General features: G+C 33.4%; 1 pseudogene; it reads right to left on the reverse strand.

The window, feature by feature from the left end:
• Positions 1-420: 420 nt before the first annotated feature.
• LOC101580752 overlaps positions 421-12,874 on the reverse strand; it is a 42,931-nt pseudogene continuing 30,477 nt past the window's right edge.

Raw genomic sequence — 12,874 nt, forward strand, 5'->3', positions numbered from 1 at the left:
TTGCATAAAATATGACCTCCTTTTATCCATTCTGCAGTTGTTGGGCATTTTGATTGTTTTCAAGGCTTTTTTTGGTTGGGTCTTTCTCTAGTTTTTGTATCAGGGTAATATTCTCCACCAGAAATGAATTAGAGTGAATTATTTCCTTTTTTATTTCACTGAAGAGTTTGAGGAGTGTTGACATTAAATCTTGTCTAGGGCTGTGGAGATAGCTCTGTGGTCTAAGCACCTGTCTGGTAAGCACAAGGAGCTGGAGTGATCTCCAGTACCACATGCTGTGCTAGCCCTGGGTCAGCATTTAAATTTAAAACTGTGTGGATTATTTCTGTTTTGATCATCCAAAATCTCTAAATTTCTTTTTTTTTTCCTTTTTTTCACTGAAAACATTTTATTGGCCTTCTGACCCCCAAAAATGGGAATTTATTTGCCAGGAAGGATGATCCCATCGTACTTCTGCTGGAACCAGTGCATGGCCTCCTCTTCGCTGGTTCTGTGTTTGGCCCCAGTGCGGCCTGTCCTGTGCTTTTTGTCTGTGATGCTGAAACCTGGCCTACCCAGCACCACATAGAAGTCCAGGCTGTAGCTACCAATGCTTGGGTCATATTTCATGCCCTGATCGATACGTTCCTGGATTCCAAAACCAAAGTATCGGAGAAGTTACTTAATTCATACTTTCGCACCTTTAGGCCTTTCTCCAGGATTTCCTCTGCCTCGCCCCTGGACGGCTATCTTCTCATTTCTCCTGATGCCAAAGGACCTGACAGTGTATCTAGCTTTAGAAAACACAGGATTCTGGCCCGTGAGCTGCTCCAATATCTTGGCTGCCCACGTCATAGACATTTAAGCATAAAAGTTTCAGGTTGTAGTAAACAGTATTTTGCTTTTAAAAACTGAGAATTTCTCTACCTTTTTTAGGCTTCTGGTTGAGGTGAAAACTGTTGGCCAAATTTTTCAAAATGTGCCCATGGTGACTCTTTTCTACTTAAACTGAAGATATTCCATTTGGTGTTATCAATGTGCACAGTCTTCAACTTACATATGTAATAGGACATATGCAGTGGTCCTTATAACAGTACATGTCTTTATATAACAGTACATGCTCCTTATATACAGTACAGATAGCCATCGCTCTCTCAATCCAAGGACTAATATTTTATAGACTTTGTTACAGATGTCCTCTTCTCGGCAAATATTTCCCACTGAACATATATATATATATATATATATATATATATATATATATATATATATATAATATTCTTATATATTCTTATTTATAGTTTAACATATTTTCATCCTTAAAGATTTCCACTATTATTACTTCACATGACAATAATCAATAACTACTATTTAAGGCATATATATAACATATATATGTATATATATATCCAATTAAACTGAAAGAAGTTGTTTTCTCTGCTTAATTCATGTAAGGTATTGATTTTATTTAAAATGCTTATGTTTGTGTTTTTGTAGCTTTTTATTTTTTTAAATGCATTTGGTTGTTATAGGGTCTTACTATGAAACTCGGACCCCTGCTTTCATCCTCCCTGGCGCTGGGATTACAGGCGTGGGCCACTCTGCCTGGACTCTGGCCAACACAGCCCACCGTACTGGCAAGGCATGTGGTGCCTGGGATTAAACTGTGGTCACTGTGCTTTGCCTAAGCTTTCCTAAGTAGGTATTTTAGTCTGCTGAGCTGTCTCACTGGCCTTATGTAGATTTTTGGAAGGAAATAAAAATATAGTTGGGAATGTATTCAAAGAAATTTGAAAAAAAATTCATTATGTAAAATATTCCTCTACAAAATATGTATTTTGAACTTACCCTTTATTAAAAACTTCCACTTTAAGACACAAAAAGTTGTGCTCTTTCAAATGTTTGCCTCTGTGGGTTGTATACCTCCTAGAAAGATCTCTTTGTCTAATATTTAGTCATAACTTATTTATAATGCCTTGCAATGCATGTATTTCTGGAGTTTTTCCAGGATGGTCCTACCCTGCAAATCATAATTCTTGTGAAATGTTCAGAAGCTAAAACGTGGCCTGTCAAGGGAAATCAGTACACAGTTTCTCTCCTCCACTGGTCTTTGGAAACCTTGTCTGCCTTATAGCATCTGGCACACTTTCATTTTTATTGAAATTAAACACTCCATAATGTATCTGTTTCCCCATGAATTGACAGTTTATCTCTGGATTATTATGTTGCCAACAGAATATGCCATGTGGATTCATTTTGAATTATTTATTGTAAACTTGAGTGAAGTGAGTAAAACTGTATTTTCTATTAACTTTTTTATTATCTTCAAATGCCAGGAGAAAACAATATCTTGAAAAATAAAACAGAATTGTTGACAATATTTAACCTTCAGGCATGACAAGATGTAATCATTTTTATAGGGAGTTTCTAGACATGGATCACATTCTGTGTTAAAATAAGTAAATCCACCCCAATTACTGCTTTTCTGAAAGAATCTACTTTTGCAGAAAGCCATGGTTTCATTTTAATTTTTTAAAGATTTACTCCCATTTTTGCCGATGATATATTTTTTCTTTTTATTGATAAATTTTTTATAGAACCTTGTTCATAGGTCATAAAACTACCTATACAGAAAACATACAGAAAATAGAAATTAATCCTTTGAAGTCAAGAAAACAGAAACTTCCCTAGGCTTTATTTTTGGGAGAATTTATATTCATTTAATTTTTAGATTTTTCAGACACATAGACTGGGATTATGTACATTATGTTTCATTATGTTCCATTATGAAAATTTGAAACATCTAGCTCACCATATTAATCTATTCCATTTAGATGATACACAGGAAAAATGCTATTTCTCTTTTAGGATTAGTGAAAGCATAAAGCAAGATATACACACACAGTACAAACTACTTTTGCCATAGAATGTAACTTAATAAAGGACACTATTAATCTTACCAGTGTCTCCAAATTTATAAGTAATTGTTAAGTAAAAAGATCCCTTCCGATAATTTATATAGAGCATTAACTACATTATTAGTGTTTTCTCAATTGATTAATAACAGCAAACAGGTAACATTAACATGTAGCCGATTCAACTTGAAAATAAACCAAATTGTTGTAAATCTATCCTAAATATTAAAGCTATTCTGTCAGAGAACATGTATACAAGTATCTGTCTGTCTGTCTGTCTGTCTCTCTGTCTGTCTGTCTGTCTGTCTATCTTATTCAAATCAAAAATCAATTACTTTGTGTTTTTATGAGGACACTGTCAAGTTAACTCAATGACATATCTTTTATAGGACAAAATAATCACTGTAGCAAGCTTCTATGCAAGTACAAATGGAATTGTACTAATAACTATTGATGTGCTATGTAGTACAAATATACTGGGAAACTTATCTGGTGAGTTTTACTTCCTGCCTTACTGTCTTACTGTGTAAGACCTCTGATGACAGTGAAGATCCTTGTCAATACACCTCTGTACCACTATGTACTTAATTATTTTTAAACTTTGATTTGATTGAACCAATTTTTTCTACCATTTACATCTAAGAATATTAGTCATTGATGTACTATGGAAGTGTAATGCTTGCCTCACATTGAGTGGCCTACTGTTTCTAGTGGAGAAATTTAAGGCTCACCAATACAAATGTTTATGTCAGTATATGGGCAGAATATTTAAAGCTAAAGTTGCTTGTTGAACTTAGTCACCTTCTTAGTATCAAATTAATACAAATCCTTTTGTTGTTGATTTTTATAAACCTTTGATTCATCAATAGTACTGGACTTCATTCCTGACATTTTTATAATACTGAATGCTAATATGTTTGATTTGCATGTTTATGGGATATTTATTCTACATAAATGATTTGAAAATGATCCTCTAGCCAAACATATTTGGTTTAAATTGAAAATAAAATATTTAGATATGACAATGAAATATAATAAGGTAAATGTTATTAGATTTAATCGGCTTAGACGAAATAATCCACCTCTAGCAACTGGAAGAATGATTATAATGACAGCAATACTCCTAACAAATTATACTTAATGAGGAGATTAATAGCTAAAAGAGAAATTCTGTTTTAATAATGGTTTTATATGTATGTATGAAGATTTGCCAATATACTAGTATAATCAAAATTGTGAGTATAATATTTATAGGAAATAAAATTGAAGAATGTGATTGAAATAAAAGAGGAAAAAGAAAGTATGTGGATGTGACCACTTCCAAACCTTGCTGAATTTTGATGACCTTGACAGTTAAGAAGAGCCAAGTGAGATACTTGGGAGCATATGTTTCTCATGAGTGTTTTTTTTTTTTTTTTTTCTGTGTTCTTTTGGAATTATCTGATTTTGATCGGGAGTTCACAGGAATATAGTGCCATTTTCATCATATTAGAGGTAAATTTCACAAATCTAGATGTAGGTGATCACCGAGCTGCTGTAGTACTTGTACAACACAGTTACTTTAGCCTCTTTGTATTGGTGGCATTTTGTAGTTGTTGCTAGAAAACAATGCTTGAAATACACAACTTAATGGAGAAGTTCATTTGGCTTATGATTTCATAGGTTTTAGCCCATAGTTTTCTGACTCTAAGGAAGAGGGTATGATAAAGAAAGCTGTACACCTTAAAGTGGCCAAGATACAAATACAAAGGAATAGCTAGAAAATAGAAGGCCAGTGCTTAGGTGTAGTACTCAAGGACCGGACCTTATCGCCTGGCTAGGAAAACCAGAAATATGCATTGCTGATGTTCGAGGCAGTTCTCAAACTAATAAATTTGACATTCAAGATCAACTATAACAAGTTTACTCTTGTCAACTTGATATGCACACATTCCCTTAAAGTGTATTAAAGTGTATTAAATCTCCAAATAGAGAAAATATAATGGAATTAATATAATGGAATTATGACTAAGTGTCTGCTTAAGCAAGCACAGGGACTGAGGTTCAATACCTGTACCACATGCCTTGCTGAACCCACCCCAGGTGCATTGAGCTGGCCACCAAGACTGGACATAGTTATACACCCCTATAATCCCAGAGTTGGGGAGGCGGAAAACAGAAGGATCACTATGAGTCCAAGCTGCATAGTGAGACTCTTTACAAAATACATGTTAAAAATAAATTAAATGTGTACTCTATATATTACTTAAATAAATATTGAAGGATTAGGTTAAACTCAAGAGCTCCTGTTGTTCAGGTGTATCTCTAAACAGTCCACCATTTCTTAATAATTGTGTGCATCATATTCTTTGAAGAATATCACTGATTCACCCAGATCTTTAGCTTCCATCTTCTTTCTTCAAAAGCCAATTCAAATATCTCAGTGAAGTCTGGATATTAGATTATTTCATTTTATTCTCTTCCTAAGTCCTAGATTCAAAGTGGAGTATCATTTTTTAACAGAATTTTCTGGTTTCCACTGTAGATTTGACCAGATTTGTACCCTAGTAGATCTTGGGTATTTATTAATAAAATATATTTTAATCTATTGGATGAAGAAAAAATATTCAATAATTGAGCCTAAAATAATGTTCTTAAGTGATTGAACGACTGTACATAATTATTTTATTTCTCTCTTTTATTTCATTATGTCTTCTGGTATACCTTTCCTTTCTAGCTTTTCCCCTTCAAATTCTCTGCTGCAATTAAAAAAAACCTTAAAAAATATAATTATGCAGGGTGATTTAAGTATATTTTGCTATAAGTAATGGCATAACTAAAATACAGAAAAGTATATTTTAAAAATTTCTCACGTAATTCCACCTACATTCTTATCTTGCATATTTTTCCTCATGAGAAGTGTTACTAAGTGCATTGTCACATTTCTATTTGCTTGTGTCAAATTTCTATTAATTATGCAATTTACTAAAGCATTTTATATTGAATAAGTATTTTATTGTGATACATTATGAATTTTATCACACTTTTTGATCACTTAAAACATATTTATGGGATGATGTACTGTATCATTATGAAGGAAATATGTTTATTGATTTTCTTCCATAATTATGTGGGCATGTTTGATAACTAGAATAAATACTTGGATTGAATTATATCTTATGGAATTTTAATATAGAATTATTATCATTAAAGTAGTGGAACAGGATTCCTTAATGCTTCTAAATTCCACAGTTTTCAAGGCAACAAAAAATCTTTAAGTTTTTTAATATAAGTATAATCATCCATTTAATGATAATATTGAAGAAATTATTTTTATAATATATTTCTTAATTTTTGAGTTTTTATATTGATACATCCCAAAGTAGCTTCATGATCAGGCTTATAATATAGTTGGAAAATAAAAACTACCAAATTGTTACATATCATAACATGGGACTTAAATGAATTTCAATTTTATACAATGCTTTTGTTAGATGTACCAGTTTTGGCACAAAATACATGACATACACAATTTAAAGAGGAGGGTTTTATTTGGGCTCATAATTTCAGGTGTTCTCATCTGTGATTGGCATCCTCCAAACTGATCAACTTATGTAATTCAAGAAGCACTGAGCAGGGTAAGACAACCAGAGAGAACTAGTTATAATCCCCAAGACCACTCTCTTATTACGAATCTAGACACACTGAGAGGCCTACATTACTAATCTAGGTATCTCTCAATCTAGTGACCTGTGCTATTAAGTTTAGCTGTTACAATCTAATCCTTGTCAACTTGACAACAAAGTAATTTCCTTAAATCATATTGAAGTCCAAATAAAAAGACAAGAACTAGTTCATAATTCCATCTACCACAATGTAACTATCCTTTGTACAACCCCATAATAAACTAATTCCTTTCGCAAACTCTCAACAGCCCCACAATTTTCAAAAGTCCAAGTCTATATTTTTAAGAGAGCCATAGTGAACTCTTAGCTGTGGACCCCTGTAAAATCTAGAAACCAGTTATCAGCTCCCAAGATACAATGACAAAGAGTAGACAGTTCCACTCTAAAAGAGAGTAGAAAGAGAATAGAATGGAATCAGATCAAAGCAAGATCAAACCCAAAAAAGAAACATTAATTTCTGCAGGTCCATCCCTGTCATTTAGAGCATGCAGTGGTAAGATGTGATCACAAAGGGCTTGGAGAACTGAACCAGCTGGGTGTTGCTGGTTCCTGCCCAGATATACTCAAGCTCTTACTGTCTTTACGCACAACCTTCAATTTTCCTTGGCAAATGTTTTGTGTTCACTTCTAAATTCCTGGCGTCTATAATGCAGCCTCTTCCTCACTCCACAGATTCATGTGTTGCATTCTCAGAGCCAACTGTCAAGACCTCTGAAAATTCTATCACATACTATCTGGCCTGGGCATTCCTTAAAAACTTGGGTTAAAATCTGTAATCCTGTAACTTGACTCTCACGTGGCTCTGAAATCATGCTGACAGAAAGGCCATATGCATTAGGAGAATTTTAAATGTGGATTTCATGGCAGAATTTTTTCACAATTTTCACACAATTTTTCATAACATCAAAGCTATCTAGTTGTAAGTTTCTGAGTTAGTTATTTTAGCTTAAAGTTTTGGTGACCGTTATTCATATGGCAGGCAAAAGCTCTGTCATGGCTGTTCTAGAAATATAACGGTGATATTTTCTTTTACTTAAGTAAGAAACACATCTATACCTTAATTAATATTATATTTTCACTTTAAAAATGACTGTATGTGATGACCCAAAAGGATTCTCTTTCACTTCTCTGTGCAAGATAATTTAATGATTTTTAATGGATTCTTTACTTTTTCACTCCCTGAATTTGAGATAATAACATAATGATCCTATGAGTCCCAAATAATCATAGACTTCTGTGTAAGGTAGAGACTGCAACTAAACATTCCTAAAACTGCCTTTAAGAGCCTTATAGGCTGGTGATCTTTAAATATAAATTTAAGCAAATAAAAATATTAGAATAATGGAATCATATAAACTTCTGCATTAAAAGCTAACATTCCAAATTGCTTTATAAGATATATAAACTATTTTTCATGCATATTGTTATTGAATATACATTCATTTGCTTCTAAAAGAACAATTAATTAAAACTATATGAGAGTTCTGAGGAGCCTTAAAAATCTATTCCTTTCCAAATTCCTTTAAAGAAGCAGAGTGTGTCTTAGTGGTAGAGTGTTGGCCCTGTACACATGAGCCACTGGGTTCCATTAACAGAAGCATGAAAGAAACAAAAGGAAAGAAAAAAGAAAAGAAACTATGAAGCAATCCTTAAAAGTATTACAAGGCAAAGATATATTAATAAGGCATAAAATGAAAAGAGACAGAGACAGACAGACAGGGAGACAAAGAGACAGATCATACAGATAGGAGTATAGTTGAATTTGAATGATTTCAGTGTTTTGGAAAAGGGAGAGAGTGAGAGTTTATATTCAACCTGCAAAAGTCACATGCCAACCACTACACGGGAGGCAGTTAAGCTGCCTATAGGGGTCTTTGATAGGCTCCAGTTTGATAATGGAAACAGGAATAATAATTATAATTATATAAAAGGGATTAATTAAAACTGTGCTTATAGAACCCTGGATCTTGAATCTCTTCAATTTCAGTGAATTAAAAATCAAGTTAAGGATTTGCTCCTTTTAAATAAGCACAAACTTTATAATACTTGTCATACCAGGTCCGAGTTTAGGACTTCTAATATAAACAATTCACTACTTTGAAACATACGTGTTTTGTAATTGACAACAATCTTAGATTTCCTAGAAAAATGACATAAGACAAGTAGAAACCAGGGTGAATTTGTTAAAAAATAAATATTCCCTCTGTTTTTGGAAACAGTAATCAAATTTAAGAAAATATATATAGCCAGTCTGTCATTCATCTTTCTTCCAGACAAATGAACATAGTAGGAAAAAATAACTGCCTGTATGTTTAGTTCCAAACTATTTTCAATGTGTTATGCTGTTATGTAAAGCATATGTAGAAAAGTTTAAAATTTATAGGGCTGGCAGGCCATTGCGCAGTAGCTGAAACTGAGGTCCATAAAAAGGTTCTTCGGCAAACTTCAGTTCTATTCCTAATCTTATCTGATTGGAGTTAGTCAGTGGCATTGTAGAGCAGAGGTTTTATTTAGACTCAAGTGATTGTACAGGTTAATCACATCTCTAAAATACATTCACAATATCTAGACTGATAGCTTGAGTGACCAGGTGATGTCATTAGGCCAACATAGAGATGCAACTAAAACTTGCTGTTTAATGGAAACAGGAATCCTCAGGGGTGGGGGGTTTGATACCCCAGCCTGCCTTGCCAGCCCGGCCTCCGGGGTGTGCTGAGACAGCATTTGAGACTTGGCATGGTGTTGCACTCCTGTAATCCACGTGCCTGTAATCCCAGCTCTTGGTAGGCTGTAAATAGGCAGATCGCTAGGAGTCCAATCTAGTAGTGAGACCATGAACACCCTGTAGACCCTTCCCTAAAAATACACACACACACACACACACACACACACACACACACACACACGAAATAGGAATCAATTCCAAATTGTGGGTGAAGTTATTTGGGTATTCATACAGTGTATTATTTAATGTTCAATCTTCACAAAAAGCTGGATTGGAAATATGACTACGATGTCAACTTTACAAGTGACAGTTATGCTTTTGGTATATGTTAAATAATTTGTTTGACCAGAGTATCTACTAGAGAGTTAATTTTTGGAAAATCTAATTTTAAATTCTTTTTGTTAAATATATTGTTATAACTCATCACCCAAAATCAACCTTGCTTATTTAGTAATTTTAGGTTAGACTCTCTCAAGGCATTGAGCCAATGCTTATTGAATACCGCTGTTTGCCAGAAATCCATGAAACTTCATAACATGCTGATTAAAAGTGGGGGTTCTATAGCCACTTTTTGTGGAATGAATTTCATGTCTTAAGCTTAGAGTGCTTTATAATGTTGGGAAAATAACTTGCTGGTTTTCTGAACTGTAAAATGGGTTTTTAAAAAGCTGCTACTTCATGTGGTGCAAGAATTACAATATTTCAGTGCACCTAGAGAATAGTATGTTTTAAAGAATGGATATGAAATTTAAATTTCATTTATTGTTCTTTTTATTAGTAATTCAGCAACTACTTACTGGGTTTATTTTGCATATTATAGACTTTCATACCTCATGGACCAAATTGTTGACATCATTTTCTCAATATATTCTTTTATTAAAAATTTCCAAAAGTCACACTTGCTAAGATTTTATGTGATTTATTTGCAAAAATCTCATTTTTTACATATTCTTTAATTTAGCCCTTAGTCATTAACTACAGATTGTGAAGACAAAATTTTGTACATCTATGTTGCCAGCAAATCATGATCTACCCTGAGGCTATTTACACTTGTTAAATAGGATGATATCAATGCTGCTTCCCTCGGAAGAAACACTACTGTTTTATCATGCATAAGTGCTGAAGACCTGCTAGGTTTGAAGTGACATTTGGTTATGGTTGATATTTGCTGCTCTAAAATTAAAAGGAATTATGTTTAATTCTGAATATATGTGATCTCCAGAGCCTAAGTTAAGGAATTGTGGATGTGTGTTTAATTTATTGTGCATTTATGTCTCAGAATGGAAATAAAGATAGAATTTTAGTACTGTAGTAAAGGAAAATAAAACAGTTACTTGTTGTAAAGAAAGAGATAGATTCTTTTTGTTATTGATGTTTTATGGCACTGGGGATTGAACTCAGGACTGTGTGCTTGCTGGTCAGGTACTTATGCTGCTCAGAAATCTCCCTGAATAAGACCAAGACAGAGAAGGATACCTGGGTGTACCTTGAAGATAGAGATAGAGATAGAGATGTCAAAAGAGACTGCAAAATATATAAGTAATATATATATATATGTATATATGTATATATGTATATTTAATATATTTTTACCAATAGGAATTTCTTTACATGTTCAATGTATTGAACCACAAACAAAACTGAAATGCAATATAAAATACAAAGCACCTGTGTAGTTACATTTTGTTAAGTGATAACATATTAACTTTGCCAGGAAGTTATGCAAGAATCACATAGAGAAACTCTATACTCATGTTACAAGTTGTACATATTCAACAGCAAAAAACCCATACAAACAGAAATTTTAGGTTAATTTCTAACAATTAGTTAGGGTTTCTTTTTTTTTTGTGTGTATAGGGTCTTACTATGCAGCTCAGACTTATAGTGACTCTCCTGTTTTCAGCCTCACTAATGCCAGGATTACAGGCGTGTGCCACCACGCCCAGACTCCAGGGCCAGCTCAGAACGCTCAGGGGTGGGGCTGGTGCAGCATGAGGTGCCAGGGATGAAATGTTGGACCCTGCACTTGCCTAAGCAAATGCTTAGTCTGCTGAGCTATCCTGCCGGCCTGCTAATAATTATTTAAATATAGGGAAGGAGAGCAGTTATACTCAATGTAAATAAAGAGGCAAGATCTATAACACTGGTAAGAAAAAGCCATATAAAACAAAGAATATTTCTTTTCTTATAACTGTAAGTTTGAAAATGAAAATTGCTATTCAGATCATTAGATTTATTTAAGCCAATTCTAATGCTGCTTCATTTGATTACTGTAATGTGTTAGAAAAGGTGTCAGTAGTTGTGATTACAGGTTTGTGATTACCTTAGGTTAATGTAGGAATGCACACTGCAACCCTTTAAAAAATGAAAATTGAATAAAGAGATGTAAAAGCAACTTAAGAAAATTGGTCTGCAATGTGGTGTCTACCTCAAGATTCCCACTATGGAAGAGAGAATCTGCATATATATGATATTCTTTGTCATATAATTTATGCTATACGATGGAATACCCTTCTCTGACAAAACTAAACAAAAAAGGGGATATAAATGAAGGGCCATTTTGTATCTGTGTATACAAAATAGTTAGGACACATCTACGCTACTTTCTCTTAATTCAATGAATAGAAAGATTTGTATTAATACTGTTTGAACAGGATATCAGGTGTGCATCTTGTACTATGAATAACCACTATGAAGACAACAATATGCAATGTATTAATTATTGAAACTGTCCTAGTAACCTGTTTTGAAACTGTCTCATTGATATTTGCTTCTCAATAAATTAATAAAAAATAACAATTTATGTAGTAGAATTTATATTTATATGGCATTTTCCTATAAGGCAGATTCTCTCTTCAGTTCTTAGGGAAAGTATAATTACTAAGCACTTATGAAAAGAAGAGTTTTAGCTACCCTGTATTTCTTTCTGGGCAATCACCAAGAAAATTGACACAGTATCATAAATTAGAGGATTTTCTTATGTTTTCCAATTTGCGATGTTCTAATTTCTTTAATATGCCATTCAAATAAAATCACCTATAAGTTGTTTTGCTATCACTCTTTTGCCCTTTCCATCTTGTAGACATTACTTAATTACTTTCACAAGGGAAACCCCAGTTTATGTAGTCTAATCAGGATAGTACTGTCTCTTTTATAGCAATAAAGGCAAGCAGCACTGTAGCATTTCTCTTTCTTTAATATAAAACAAGATATTGTTACAAAAATTCAACAGCACAGTATTTACCTAGGAAATGTCAAAACTGCTTCCATGTGTCATTACCATCAACATTAATAGCTGGCGAGTGACCCTTCAGAATGACAGATGCTTTTGTAACTAATTGAAGACATTTATCTAAACAATGAAATTTCTGGGCTGGAGACGTACCTCAGCAGCATCACTCCCATCTGGGAAGCACAACTGCTCAGTTCAATTCCCCATACAAAGAAAAAAATAAAAAAGATGAACAATAAAACTTCCTGTAAAAATTAGGGAAGGTCTTTTTTTTTCTTTTCAAAGTTTTATTGATAAACATATAGCAATGAGACAGTTTCAAATCAAATCGAAAGTACAGTTTCAACAAATAATACAC

The sequence above is a fragment of the Octodon degus genome, unplaced genomic scaffold (genome assembly GCF_000260255.1).
Source record: "Octodon degus isolate 3935 unplaced genomic scaffold, OctDeg1.0 scaffold00440, whole genome shotgun sequence".
Classification (NCBI taxonomy): domain Eukaryota; kingdom Metazoa; phylum Chordata; class Mammalia; order Rodentia; family Octodontidae; genus Octodon; species Octodon degus.